Source organism: Ambystoma mexicanum, chromosome 1p (assembly GCF_040938575.1).
Source record: "Ambystoma mexicanum isolate Mex_15411 chromosome 1p, UKY_AmexF1_1, whole genome shotgun sequence".
Lineage (NCBI taxonomy): Eukaryota > Metazoa > Chordata > Amphibia > Caudata > Ambystomatidae > Ambystoma > Ambystoma mexicanum.
In genome coordinates this window covers 427,577,073-427,592,845 of record NC_090921.1, presented here as the reverse complement: position 1 = coordinate 427,592,845, position 15,773 = coordinate 427,577,073, and positions in this window count along the sequence as shown.

Here is a 15,773-nt window from a genome sequence, read left to right as displayed (position 1 = left end):
TCCCTTCCTTTCTGCATGCGTAATATCTTTCCTGTTATTTTTTTCATCCTCGTATCTTCTCTCTGCTCATTTTCTTACTGCCAGCAAACTAAGCTCTGGATATCTCTGGCGAGGATGCAGTACAACCATCTCCATGGATAAGCACAGGTACTCTGAGACTACTATGGTGATGGTTTGTCCCAGTATATAAGCCTATAACATGACATAACATGGGTAGATGCGAGAAATTAGTGCATACATTATATTCAGGTCCAATCGTCCTTCTCAAAGTTCAAACTACTTCTTTTATGGCATCACCAGCTCTTGGCTGCATTCTTAGTACAATCAATAGGGCCATTTTATATCTCTTGATCAAACATCACTCCAACATTGAAATTAATTTTCCATCTACTCTGCTTGTTCTTGGCATGCTCGCCATACTAACGAGGGTTCATCTTGGACCGGAATCTGGCTAATTAAATGCCACCCTGAAGTCTCAGCTCTTTTCGCCAGGGATTAATTAATCACCGGTCACTGCATGACCTTAATGCCCATGCCAAAAAATATTTCCTTCGCTAAATGTCCTGTTTCAAGCATCCTGTTTCCTCCCCTGTTTTCAAGATGTTAGACTCTTTAAGCTCACATGTATGTTTCCCTGACTCCTCAGTCGCTTCGGTGCTTACCGCTGTCTTTACAGCCGACTGAAAAACCGATTAATGTGTGTTCATAAGTATGCATCCATAATTTATTTATTTTATAGCGCACAAAGCATCCCAAGGGGCATTGTGGTGCTGTACAGGAAGGCTTACTTAGTTACATGAGGACCAGGGGAAGGGAACATGGGGAGAAAAACAGAGAAAACAGCCTGACTGTGGTTCGTGGTCACAGTGAACCTCATAAACAGTGAGGTAATAGTTACTGACAGGGGTGTTAAGAGGAGGGGGGGGAGACTCAAGGTTGCAGGTGATACAACAGAGCAGGATAGAGAGGGTCCTTAGGATGCGAGTCTGGGCCGATGATTGATGTAGGAGGAAGTGGGTTAGTTGAAGAGCATGGTTTTTAAAGATTTCCGGAAGGACATGTAGTTCTCTGCCCTAAGAGTGTTTGGTAGGGCATTCCATTGTTTAAGGGCAATGTGAAGGAAGCTAGCGCCGCCTGCTTTGATCCATAATAGAGATAATATTATCTTCAGCCATTAGCGGCACAAGGAAGCATGTCATTGAGAACTCAGGTGCTAGTCAACAACTTCACACAATTAATGAAACCAGGCAAAAACTCCAAAAGCCAAATTGCACGCCATATGGAGACCGATCACGCTTGCCCATCTTCAAGACACAGCATTAGGCAACACAGCACATCTGTCGATCACAATGACTAACAAATCAGTTCACCAAAGTCCGCCATCTTCTCCTTTCACTAACAGCAGGCTGCAGGTAACACATTACTCAAAACTTCCATATAGTACAATGGCAATAGCTTATGTCGAGGACACAGTATATTGCTGGATATTATTTCACATACCAACAGACAAATGAGAATAGGTGGCAGCTGGCATGCGACTGTACTAGAAAAAACATGTTCTAGAAGCCACAAAATGGGTGCCCACACTCACGGATGTCAATTGCTGGTTTTCCGTGACAATTTGTAAATATTGCTGTGAGTAGGTCGTGCCATCCTTGCAAATGACACAATCCCTGCTGCTGCCAGCATTCCGTTCTCAATCACTGCGAGAACACCCAACCCGATCACTATGAGGTCTACCAACATTGCAAGTTCTTCTGTTACTGCCACTGCAAGTGAGGCCCGTCAGTTTCACTGCCAATATCTACACAGGCAGTCACTGCCAGTACCCCTGGCCACTATTACTGTCAGTACTCCTCGCCACTATCATTAGTCTCTAGCACAGGCAACCTCCTGTTACGCTGTACTGCTGTCGCTAACTCAATGAGTGGCTCCGCCCCTATACTTTCCCACGCCCTTCTTTGCACTACGAGGACGCTCAGTCTCCACTACTGCCCTTTTCCAAATGACCCTGGCCCTCCCAGTAATTCCATTCACTATCAACATCTGTAGCAACCCATTCCCTATTATTGACAGTAACTCTGTTACCACAAAGTCCCTTTCAATACCAGTGACCTTAGCCTCTGTTATTCTCAGACACACAGTGTTAGTATCACTGTGACCCCCCTAGACGCTAGCCATGGGCTGCCAATGCCCTCTGAGGGACTTTCATTGCCGAATTCCAATGGCAAGTTTAAGGTGCAATGTCCTCCAAGTTGACTCTAACCCGTGCACATACTACATGAAAGCTTACAGTAGATGTACACAGGTCTGTGCATACATGTATTGTTACCTGAACAAAACATGTTCTTTTTTTGTCAGCAATCATTGAGGATGCTAGGAACCGCAGGCTGAATTCATTGGTAAAGACCCCTGTTCTGCGAAAACGGTTTTCTTCTCTGACTGGCTCCCCCCCACCTAGCACATGCTTTCTTGAATTTAAACAGCACCCCTAATTCCTCCAGCTATAGTGAGAGGGAAGATGATACAGAGTGCTCATAAAGGTGACCTGGGCATATCGTTCTGATATGATATGATATGATAGGTTATTTATAACGCGCTTAATACCCAGAGGTTTCTAAGCGCGGACTCAAGGATCGAACCTGTGTTGTTTTGCATCAACTTGCTTCCAAGGCAAGCGTGTTATGATATGATATGGCATTTGTAACACGCCTATACACAAGTGTTTCAAACGCGATGAGGCAGGGAGGGGGGAACAAAGGGGAGACAGACAACGATCCTACTAGGCCAGGTGCCATTCAGATCGTGCAAGTGCATGGGTAGAGGGGAAGGGAAAAGTGCAAGGGGAAAGGGAGAGGGGAAAGTGCAGTACAGGGTTGGTAGAATACAAAATAAATAATAAGGGCCAGCTGGTGGCAAGTGCAAGGTAAGTGCAGACAAGTGCTGGGAAGGGGGGCTGTAGGGATACAGAGACAGTCCCGCAGTGCAGGGGTTGCCAGGTGCAGGGGTTGCCAGGGAGGCAGTGCAAGGGGAGAGTGGCTGGGCCAAGGACCGAGATTGGTGAAAGTGGCCCAGTTGCAGATTCAGTGCAGTTTCAGTAATTTAGCAGGGGAGAGGGGGAAAGGGGGAGAGAAAGCAGAAGCAAAGAGGAAGGTTTTGAGGTGCTTCCGGAACCGGAGATGGTTCTCCTCAAGTTTCAGGGAGGCAGGAAGGCTGTTCCAGAGGGAGGCCCCTGTCGTGGAGAGAGATCTGCCCCCAACTCTTTGCTTGGAGAAGCGGCTGAACCTGGGGGAGTTGGAGGCGGATGAGCGAAGAGCTCGAGCAGGAAGATATTTAGGAAGAGAGAGTTGAAGGTATTTTGGCCCCACGCCCCAGAAGGCCTTGTGGACAATGCAGAGGGTTTTGAACGTAATCCTCGCAGCCACTGGGAGCCAGTGTAGCGATTTCAGTCCTGGAGAGAAACGGTCCCTGGGCTTGAGGCCAAGGACAAGTCTTGCAGTCCTATTCTGGATGAGTTGCAGAGGTTGGAGAGTAGAGGCAGGCAGATTAAATAGAGCCCCTAAGCTATCCTCCCAGGACTTCGTTGACAAAAAGATTAATACAGAAAAGCTTTTGGTGGTCAGCAAGCAATGGGCACGGCAGTAGATTGTGTTGTCAGGCGTCGCTAGAATGATCAAAAGGTAACAATGACAGGGGCCTTGTTGCCACCTGTGGAGCTGCCACAGGGTCCCTGGCAGAAGATTGTGCTTGATCTTTCGGTCCCTTTCATTCAACCTCTGAGGGACAAGAGATTCACCACTACCCTTGTGGATTATTACTCAAGATGTCCTGAGGTGGAATTTGTGGAGCAGATAACAACAGTGACCGTCTTAAAGTTCCTTAAGAAAGTGTTTTACTGGTATCGGCGGCCTGAAATTTGGTGATTGACAATGGGGTGCAATTAGTTCCCGGATAAATTAGAGAATCTTTAGGAACTGTTGGGGTAAGGCACCATGCTGTAGCGCTTTATAATCCCCTCCTTGAGCATGATATTCCCACCTGCACTGCCAGTCTCCTGCTCCGTCATTCAACCAATGCAGCGTCTGTCAGCAGCTGCATTTGTCTTTTCCTTTATTCCTCCTCCACCCCCTTCATTGGGCTCGCCTTCTGATTCTGATCTAGCTAACCTCCATCTCTCCATCTCCAACACCCTGGACATCCTTGCCCCATCATGAGGATCTGCGTGAAGTCTGCCTCCAAATGCAACTCTGTGTATGACTCTGACTTGACAGCTTCGAAACGCAAGTGCAAGGCGGTAGACCAGCAGTGACAGGCATCTAGCTCATCCTCGGACAAACTGGCCTGCCGCCTTCTCCAAAGGCAATATTGTCTCACCACCTACTCCAACAAGAGGGCTCATGTCCAAGCCCACATCTCTGGAGTCACCAATAGCACAGCTGAACTCTTTAAAATCTGCAAGGAACTTGCCAATCCTACTGCAGTCTCGTCCTTTCCTCCTCCCTCTTAGGCCCTGTTAAGATGGATTTCTGAACTCTGACCTGGTGGACAGAAGTTCAGAAGGCCAGCCTTGTTTCTTGGAAGAGGGTAACCTTCTGGACAAGCCAGACCAAAGAAAGTAGCATTGGTGGCGGTGAAGACTAGGTCTCAGGAGGGGTGAGTTTGATCGAAAGCCCACAAGGAGCACACAGAGCAATGACACTACAAATTACTCTTAGTCAGGTGTATATCAAAAATACATATAAATCAAATACAAGCAAAGATCAGTAGCAATACTCAAACTCATACAACACTACTATAAAACACATATTCAGTTACAGTTAGCCTAAAGGAATGGCGCACAGTAAGTGTCCACAACTTGTAAGGAAAAGGGAGCAAACCGTGTGAATATTCTTTAGGCAGTCCTTTACTTTATCAACCCTATCTTAGAGGCAGTCTAATCCCTAAGAAGAGTGGAGCCTTGTGCTCAAATGTACTTTCGGCTGCAGATGCATGCGACAGTGCAGTTGGGAAAAAATGGGGTCTCTTGCAGGGGCAGGTTAGGCAATGAAGAATAAGTTTCCACTATTCGAGGATGGTCTCCCCAAGAGGGCAGAACAGACTCCAAGATTTAGGAATATCTCGGAAGCACAGGCTACCTCGATAAAGGTGGGTGGCCCTCAGAGGACAGTTGTGCGTAAAAATTGATGGATGTGCCAGGGGCCACCAGTAAGGGTTGCAAGTACTCACCGACCCAAGGCACACTCCAAACCAAACTTTGGCAGTCAAGTCTACTTGGTTGCGGGTTCAAATGCTGCAATTGTGCTGTTCTGAGGCTTTCAGCAGCTGAGTTCCTGGGATGATTCTGTGGCAGGACAGTGACGATTTCTCCTCTCCTGGTGAAGGGATCAGCTCAACTTCACTGCATCAAGTCTCAGGCTAAAGGGGGGCAAAACAGCAGTGCACCCTCAAAGTTCGTCACCACGGCTGGGCGACACAGTGACCGCATGCACTTGGATTCAGGTGTACTCTCCTAATTCCAGACGTAGGGTCCTTAGGTGTCCCACTATTCAAATGGGTCGAAGTGCCTTTGCAGACCTTCTAAATTCGATCAGAGGCAGAGGGGTCCTGCGGGACAACAGCAGGTTCAGGGTGCCAAACCTTCGAGCGTGTGTCCAGCGGGTCACCAGTGGGTTCTTGACTTGGCTTCTTAGGTTCAGGATGCCTGGATCCTATCCTTGGCTCAGTGAGAACTCAAGAAATCGACCTGGTATGGGTGTTTGGAGCTTTCTCTTATCCAGAATCTCCTTCGCACCAAAACAAAGAGGACCCAATGGGAGATCTGCTCACATACAGGCACACTAGATGTAGACCAATCATGGCCCACAGTAGTCACAGTCATTCTGAGCACACCAGACTCTCTGGCACCCAGGATGTGTATTGGAACTAGACAGTCCCGCCCACATCCTCGAAGCACACACACAAGGCATGCAGAAGCCTGCAAAGGCTTGGCATTTCAAGGGAGAATGCATGACCAAATAAGGACTGACCCACGTCTTCTTGACCTGGGGAAGACAAAGGGACAAGATGGCCAAATGACAGGGCAAATATCCTTGTGGCATGGCATTTTATAGCCAGGCCACATTCCTGTGCCAACTGTGGTAAATGCCGTTTGCATGGCAAGAAAGGGTTACAAAAATGCGAAAGTAAAAGCTGCCACCAGTCCTGTCCAAGGCACATCTGTACTTCTACCACAAAATCCTTTGAGGAAGTCTAGGGCCTTTGGATATGAAAGGAAGACCCAGCGCACTGTACTATAAGGTACTTCGTGCACTGGTGACATGTTGCAGAAAACGTGCAGCATTGGAAAGGATTAAGGGAAACAAAGTCTCCCAGTTCTGACTGTCTTTAAGGGCATATCAGTTTCCCCATAACAAAGTAAGCGAAAACCCAGCGGAGTGCAGTTTAAGGTTGGGCTGCACTGGCAAAAGTCAGGCTAGGCTTGTCAGACAACATCAAAAAATTGGGGGAAAATTACACATACATGGGAATCTTTCCTAACAGGCCCTCTGCACTGCACTGTCTGGCCACTTCTCCTCCAAAACTCTGTCATTTGCTCCCCTCCCCATCCCACCACCTCTCTTGTCTCCTTGGGCCCCCCTTTGACACCTCCCCACACTCTCCTCCTTCTCTCCCATTGCACCAGGCGAGATCTCTAGATTTTTCCGCTCTATGAAAGTCTCCTCTAAACAGGTGCTCGCCTGCTCCTCCAGAACCATTAAGGACAACATTGCCTCTCTCGCCCCACCCTGGGCTGACCTCTGCAACCATTCCTTGGCCACTGGCTCCTTCCAACAGCCCCTTAAACACTCTCTTGTGCACCCTCTCCTAAAAAAGCTGTTGACTGACCATTCTTGCGTAGCTTACTATCATCCTATCTCTATGGCCACGTTCTTGGGCAAACTCATGGATAAGATGGTCATCCCTCAACTGACCCTACACTCCGTGATGGTTGGCTGCCTCCATGACCACCAGTCCAGGTTCAGGGCATCCAGAGGCACAGAAGCTGCTGTCCTGAACCCCCGTGAAGACTTTGCTTAAAAACCTGGACTCAAACACTCCCTCTGTTCTGATCCTCCTCAAGCTTTCTTCTGCCTTTGACACAGTCAACCACTCCATCCTCCATAAATCGTCTCCAAGGTAACCATGGCATCACAAACCAGGCACGTACATGGCTGACCTCCTTCCTTACAAACAGACCCTCGCAAGTGCAAATGGGTCCTTTTCTCTCCCCTACCTCACTCTCTGCCTGTGGCATCCCCCAGGGCTCCATTCTATCATCATGGCTCTTCAACATCTACCTGCCCTACTGGCCCACTTGATCTTCACCTTATCCCCTCATTTCCAGTTTTAACCAGACAACACACAGTTCTCCTTTAAGCTGGCATCCTCTACCTCTTCCCCCTCGTCTCTCATAACTGACTGCCCGACTGCTATTCAGGCATGGCGCTCTAACAATGATCTCTGCTTTAATGCCAATAAGAGGGAGATCCTTCTCATTGGGATTCCTGCTGCTTGTTTCTCCCCCACTCTCTGGCCATCTCCCTTGGGCCTTCGCTCCTCACCCACCTGTGAGGAAACCCTTGGGATCATCTTTGACTCCTCTCTCTTTCTCTCCTCACATCACAGACCTTGCCAAGAAGTCCAACTGTCAGCTTCACCTCCTCAGAGGTATTCTACCTTTTCTCAACTTCCCCCGGAAGCTCAATATATTCAGAGCTCAGGTTCTCTCCAGGCTTGACTATTGCAACAGCCTCTTCCTCAATCTGCCTCTTTCCACCCTTCGCCCCCTTCAACTAATCCAGAATAGGACTGCAAGACTTATCCTTGGCCTCAAGCACAGGGAACGCATCTCTCCAGCCCTAAAATATATCCACTGGCTCCTGGTGACTGAAGGAATTAAATTCAAGATGCATTACATCATCCACAGGACTGTGTGGTGCTTGGGACCTCTCTGCATCCAGCTTTCCCTCCCTACATACCTCCATGCTAGAGTCCTTCGGTCCCCTGGCTCCATCTCTCTACAGGTCAAACATTTCTCCAAGCAGAGTGGGAGGTAGATCCCTTTCTTCGGCTGGTTTCCTCCTCTCTTCTTCTTTCCCTCTCCCCCTCCTGTGCTAAAATTCACTCAGCCGAGGGGAGAACTGCCACTGAGGCTGGGGCCTAGTCCCTTCAGAGTCACACAGGGGTCAGACCACCCCCACCAGTCTCCCCATTATCCCTTGTAGCACTTGACCGGGGGCCCCCTTACCCAGACTTGCCCTGACCTGGTCCATCCTGTCCACTGCACGTATCCTCTCTCCCCTCTCCTTCCCCTGGAACTTGCCTTCTTGCCCCCCCACCCCCAGCACTTGCTCACCCCTTCCCTTGGTCCCCACTCCTGCACTGTCACAAGCATTATCACAAGCCAATATAACTGTTCTGTTGTTCTACCTCTTTCCTATGTTCTCCCCGCCTCCAACTTGTCTTGTGGGGCCTAGAAACACTTGTGTATGGGCACCATACAAATGTCCCATACATACAGTTTGATTGTCCCATAAGAGTAAAGGAGGTTTTGCAAAACGCCATCCGTAATGAGGATGGATGCGTGTGTGAAATGTGGATTGGGTGGCAAGGTACACCACGGGTAGATTAAGAAGCTTCCCAGAGACAGGAGGGGAATACTTCTGGCACTCGCGTAGGGCTAACTCAGGCTCATGTGGATGGTCTAAGGGCATACACGCAACTAATGGGAAGAACGTGTTTGAGAAAACACTGGTTACTCCACAGGGAGTTAACACACAGAGCGGAGGCAGTTTGTCAGCAGGATGGGGGTTGTTCCTAACATTTAGTTATATGTGTATCAGGACTTCTCGGCAATGAGTGATTCTTCCAATTGCAGGTGTGTAGAGGAAAGTTCTGTGGCAAGTAGAGTAAAGCAAAGGAAGCGTCCCTCCCACAATCCGATTTAGTACAGGAAGGTTTGCCCTCAGGCTTACCATTCCAGTATTTATTAATCCGTTCCAGAAATGAGTAATGAGTGAATAGTTCTAGCTTGTCGTATTGTTAAAGATATGACAAGTTTAAGTTGTTGCTTAATGTCGTGATGTAAGTTACACAATGTGGACATTTGAACAATTTCTTGCTTAGTAATGTGTGTTCCACATTATGGACAATTTCTAAAGTTCCAAATATAGATTTAAGATATTCCATTGTTCCAAATCATACATCTGACACGTTGCGTTTTGTTCTGTGGTAAAGGAGGAAGATGTGTTGTATCTTGTACGAGAGTGAAGTCCTTCATGCCAGTAGTTTAACATAATTGTCCTGGTTGCCTTCAATAAGGGGATTGAAAGCATCGGCATTCGTTAGCAGGCAGTTATCGCAGCTGGGTGAAGCGAGGCGAGCGACTTGTACCTCCAACTTAATAAAGCACATAAATCATCACACTGGTTCTGTTGTTACTTACAATGATAAGGAAACAAAGATCTGAGAGTTGTCGGCATATAAATGACATTAAAGGCCAAATGACCTATCATTAGAAGCAAGAGTGGGTGCATATAGGGGAAAAAGGGGCAGATCATTCTATGATATGGTACATCTGTAAGCCCCTAATAGCATCACAGTGTGATGGCACCACTGTTTGCAGACTTATGTCTGATTGTACGTGTAGAGAGTGCAAGATTACATAATATTTTCACTTTATGTTTGTCAGCCTTTGATTTATGTTGGTAAAAGGGTGGCAATAAATCCAAGTACAAGCTTTCAGATCCATTAAATTGACGTATATTCTGACCGCTGTAAGAGTGCAGAAGTAAGACTCTGTCACAGATGGGTCATCATGGTTGTTAAAGACTATTATTAATATGAGAACATGAAAAGAAAACCCTATCTTGCCCTAAATCTTGGAAGGGTTTTCCTGCCTCAATAAAATACTATTGTCTGTGTCAGAATGTCCAAACGCAAAGGATCATAGTCCTATATCAGAATCCGAGCTCTGTTCCCCACACTCTATGCTAAGCTAAATCAAAGGGTATCATCCTGGTCCAGAGGAATGGTTCCCTCCCCTGGACAAAAGGCAGTTCTTGGTTTGAAAGTTTAACAGTTCAGTTTGAGCTAATGGGGGAAATGTCACTCTTCCCTGGTCCATATATGTGGGTCCAGATCCTGGTTTGCAGATCTGGTTCACCTCACGTCCAAGGAATGTGACAAGGAAGAGTGGTTTGGATACTCCTCCAAACTATGGTGGGTCCTTGGTTGGCAGACCAGGTTTCCTTCTCTACCAAGTTCTGTGATGAAGAAGAGTGGCTTGGATACTCCTCCAAACTGTAGTGGGTCCCAGGCCATGGTTGGAAGACCTGGTTCGCTTCTCTACCAGGTACTGCGATGAAGAAGAGTGGTTTGGGTGCTCCTCCAGACTGGGGTGGGACCCTGAAGTTGGCAGACATGGTTCCCTTCTCTGCTGGGTACTGCGATAAAGAAGAGTGATTTGGATGCTCCTCCAAACTATGGTGCGTCCCTGACCCCTGTTGGCAGACCTGGTTCCCTTCTCTACCAGGTACTGTGATGAAGAAGAGTGGTTTGGCTGCTCTCCAAGTGGTTGGGAGTCCCAGACCCCTGTGGGCAGACCTGGTTCACTTTCCTGCTAGGTACCATAGTCCCGAAAATGGATTGACTTTCTGTTTCTTTCTGATACACCTGTTTCACTGTTCTGCCAGGTGTTATTGGGTTTTACTGTCTCTTGGTTTTGGTATGGGTCTAAGACCCTGTCCGTCTGGCTCGCTGTGCCCTTCTGACTTTTCCCAACAGCCCCAGTACCGTTTGGTTCAGTGTTGGGTCTCCTTGTGACCAATGGAGGCTCCCAGTCACTCTGCTTGGTCTTCCACTGTCGCTCTCTCTCCCGAGATCTTTGGTCTCTGCGACTGCTAGGCAGCGGTATTAGCGAGGTAGCCGGTTGCTATCTTCTTTCTCTGGTTCTGCCCCCAGACTGCTCCAGCAGCTCCGTTTGGGTCTCCAATCTCTCTCTCTGGCTTTACTTCCTCTGCACTGGCTCTGCAGTATGGAAACATGGTTCTGCTCACTACTGCTCCAGGCAGTTCTGTTCAGGTCTCAGCTCTCTCTCTCTTTGGCTCAACTTCATTTGCAGCGGCTCTGCAGTTCAAATGTGTTGCAGGGCTTGCCTTTGCCTGGCCCCTGGTTCCCCACCCTTCTCTCCCACCTGCCAGTTGCAGACAGTTTCGGGTCCTTATGTGAGCAGCTACTGCGACACAGTAATATGTCTTCTCCCCACACCAAGCCAGACAGGTTCCTGGCCCATGGTTCTTCCTGGGAGGATTTGGGAGGATCTGTCATCCTTAGCAGTTCTTCTTTCCTTTTTATTAGAATGATGTGCCTATTGGGGGCTTTTTGTCGAAAATGTGCCAGTGGCCTCATCCAACTCATACTTCAAAAAAGGCCTCATCAGACATGGGATCTGTACACAGCAGCTAGAGTTGGTCAGTCAAAAATGCTGGAACTCCAGCCGGCTCATTGTAAAAACACACTTTTTTATAGCAAATACAGGATTGCACAATATTCCTATACAAATCTGGACCTTTGCAATCCATTTTCATTGGTCCTTCTACTATGGGGTCAAACTATCATTGACTCTCCATTGGACAAAAACAATTCCTGGTTAGGATAACTTTTCTGTTTCCCACTATCTCAGACTTCCTGAATGACAGGCAATTTTAAAAATTTGAAAATGGCAGTTCTCAAAACACATGACTGCTTATGCAAATTAGTAAATCTAGGTAATTTCTCCTAGTTCACTGACTATACGATATATGTAGCCATTTTAAACCAGAAATAGAGCGTTTGGGTTGTGACGCATTTCTAAAGAATGTCAGGACATAGATTGGACTGTCTGGTTCCTAGTAGCTGATTTTCAAGCCTTTTGTGCCAGGTTTCTTAGCACTTTTTTTTCCAGAACATGGAATGTTTGGCTCTCAATCTTATCTTTTCTGAATATAAGCCAATTCTGTTTCATGAACCATACCACTGAAAAACTCACATTCTTGCTTTTTAAATACTGAATGTATCTATGCCTGTTTTTCAGCTGATCTCAAGCAACCTTGAATTTCTGCACAGAGCACTTTCCCTGTAGTTGCTGAATACTTTTCAAGTACCATCAGACTTAAATCCTTTATTTATTTGCGAGGCAACTATATAGTCTACTGTGTGAATGTCTACTGAATGTGAATAACCTTTTTCATATTTAAAAACAGTGTGGCTTAATATCTTATTGTTTGTACAAAATGTAAGCACCCTCTTCATATCCCATGCCACCCCAAACAAGTGTGTGCAGTGACACCTATTTACAATGTACTTTTACCTTAAATAAGGGCAACCTAACTTACCTGAACAGACAAGAATCCTTATTTCCACAATATTTGGACAAGAGAGTGAAATATTGGCCGTAATTACCATATTTGTCTGTCTACCATAAGAAGGGGGTGGGTTATAGACCTCCTCTACATTACAGCTCAGAATATTTGGCCGAAACTGGAAGATATCTTTTGGCGTACGGTGCTGGGCCTGCCAAAATGTACACCATTTGCCATATTGAGAAGAGAACTGGCGTTAACATCGTTAAGTGCAATTGTCAGATGGAAATCAATATCCTTCTATCGGAAATACATAGACGAAAGCCGGAAAGGAGCCTTGCAGACGTTAAAAAAGGCAATGAAGGATCCAAAAGAAAAGCTTCTCAAGGAATGGCAAACCATATGCCAGCTAACACTGACAGATTCAAATGAATGGGAAGAAACATTGGTCCGAGAGCCAGGGCAGATCAAGAGAAAACTATATATTAATGACTGGATAAACACGCGGGAAGAGATTTAAAAATACAAACATCAAGAGGATTTCTGGTCCAGGGTACGCAAATTGAATGAAATACCCAAATACATACAAATCTTCCCGAACTGGTTCCTGAGAATGCAATATATGAGATTCCGGCTAAACATCATATCTCCATCTAGATGGTTAGAAAGAGGAAAGGACAACCAAAATGGCCTCACATGCAGACTGCGTCAACAACCTAATGAGACAAACTCATTAAAACATCTACTAATTAGCTGCCCTGGGTTGCACAGGGAAAGAACTCAAGAAATGGGACCCATTATCGCAAAGTATGGATCACGGTCAGCAAATGCAAGGTGGCTGATTCTAATTGAAGCAGATAAAACTCACATTATATTGGCACTGGCAAAATTCCTGTTAGCAATTGCTGCGAAATTGGAAGCATTTGGAGCAAGAGATCAGGAAGAAGACTAGGACATAAAGGGCCTCATTACAGGTCGGGCGGTTCGGAAATAACAGTGGCGGTAAACCCGCGTAACTGTTAATTCCGGACCACCCGATCTCAAGTCCTGCAGGTGGGAGGTGGCGTTTAACACCGCCCGCCTGCAGGTGGACGTCGATACACCGGCACTATCAAGAGATGGTGCCGGTGTTTCCATGGTCCCCATTCCCATTGAGTCCGGGAATGGGGATTTACACCATTCCGCCTCCGGAATTCCCGGGTCACCGGGGTTGTAATGCCCCATTAATTCCGGGAATCACGGAGGCGGAATGGTAATACGAGTCCGGCGGAAACCAGACGGTTTTACTGCCTCGGTTACCGCCAGTCTTGTAATGAGGCCCAAAGACTCTAAAAATGCAGGAAAGAGACTGTCGAGAATATGTGCCGTTAAATAATACGAGATCAGAAGAAGAGCTCTGGAGTAACTATATCTAATTCATTGAAACATTTGAAACTGCACGCGCATGTCAATGTTGATACACGATTTGGGACATTTTCAGTGAGAGTTTTGTTTAGTCTTATTAAGTTTTAAATGTTTATTTTTGCGCAATGCACGTTCTTTTTGACTAAAGGTTTTCAATGTTGTAAACAATTTTAAGTCATAAGAAAAAATCAAAATAAAACATTACCGCTCATGGAGGCGCTGCTGCGCACGGAAGAAAATGGCTGCCTGATTCAGAGCTCCCGCTAAACTAACACATCCTGAGCCTAAATATCTTGGTAGGAGCCGCCCACAGAACTAACAACTACATGAGCTGATAGCTCAGACACCCGTGAACACACAGTATAAATCCTGGCAAGCTGCGCCCGATCCGTGCTGTGCTGAACGTTGGGGAACATCCGCCGACGTGAGGTGGAGGCGCGAGCCGGCTGAAGGGACCACGAGAAACTGCTGGAGAGCCGGGGAACACAACGAGACGGAAGGTTACAGGTGGGCGGAGCCTGGCTCTCCGGATCGTGCCCAAAGCTGAGAAGTGCATTTTGGCAGCTGGGACGTGTGTACGGATAAGACAGCTGCCACGTGAGTGCCTACCGAGCCCCTTGCGGACCTGATACCCACAACAACCCCACTACCCCAAGACGCTGAGGAGCTCCGCAGCCCCGCTGCGCTAGGAGGGGCGTGTACGGGCCACATACACACTGCAAGCAACCCAGTGCGTACACCGAGGGCGCGACGCAGGGGAAGTGCACCTACGGTGTCATATGTGATAACATCACAGGGCGGTTTTCTCGCGGCTGCCAAATCAAGCGGCTCACGGTGAAGGCGGAGGACAGAGTGTGCAGGGAGAGTTCCACAAGAATCATGCTGCTCACATACACCACAAATGGATAACATCACAGTGGCGAGAGCAGCTAACGATCAGGCCGGATGTAATGCTGGCGAGTAGGGTACTGTGTGCTGTACGCCTATATTGCTAAATCCTGGGTCCTGCTTCTAGGGCTGCAAGCAGACGAAAAAACCCTACGGAAGCTGTCACTTGAGGATTTAAAGAGACATAATATCATTGGTTAACACAGGCATGACTGCAATATAATATGTGGGGGGACACAGTCCACTCAGGGCATCCACTTACGGAACAGCTATATCTGAGCCTAGGCGTGGTAATGGGTCCTGCTTCCAGGTCTGCAAGCAGGTGAAAACACCCTACAGTAGTTGCCACTTGAGGATTCAAAGAGACATAATACCATTGGTTAACACAGGCGTGACTGCAACATAATACGTGGGGGGACACAGTCCACTCGAGGCATCCACTTACGGAACAGCTATATCCGAACCTAGGCTTGGTACCGCCGGTCTGCGAACTCCCTCAAACACTATATATAGAAAACCAATAAAAACTATTGGGGTTCTGTACAAGAGAGCAGCAGCCTAACAACTGGACTGGGAACAAACCTTGGAGGCACATTACCACGTTACACTACCACCCCATAATGGGCGAGCCGCAAAAATCCAGTAAAGCAGCGAAGACCACAGGCACCAAAAAAAAGGGTCCAATGGACGAATACACGAGCAGTCAGACCCAGACCACCACTGTGGAAGTTCACACTAATCCTAATACAATGGCAGAGCCCGGAATAGGTGAACAAGAGGACTGGCTAACTACTATAGTTCAAAATGGATTCCTTGCAGTTAACATTAAGCTGGACGATAAAGTTGCCACTATTGGCTTGCTGAAAACCAGAGTGGACAAGGAGAGTGCACGGATCACCGAAGCACAAAACAAAATAAGCACAAGTGAAGATACCTTTGCACACCATGGCCGCGACATCACCCAGCTAAAGGAAACTATGTCCAAACTACAGGGCAAATTTGAAGATCAAGAAGAAATAACGTTCGAATAGTGGGCGTTTCGGAATCATTTGGGAAGGGACAAATGGAAAAACAAGTTGAAACACTACTCAAGTCCCTCTT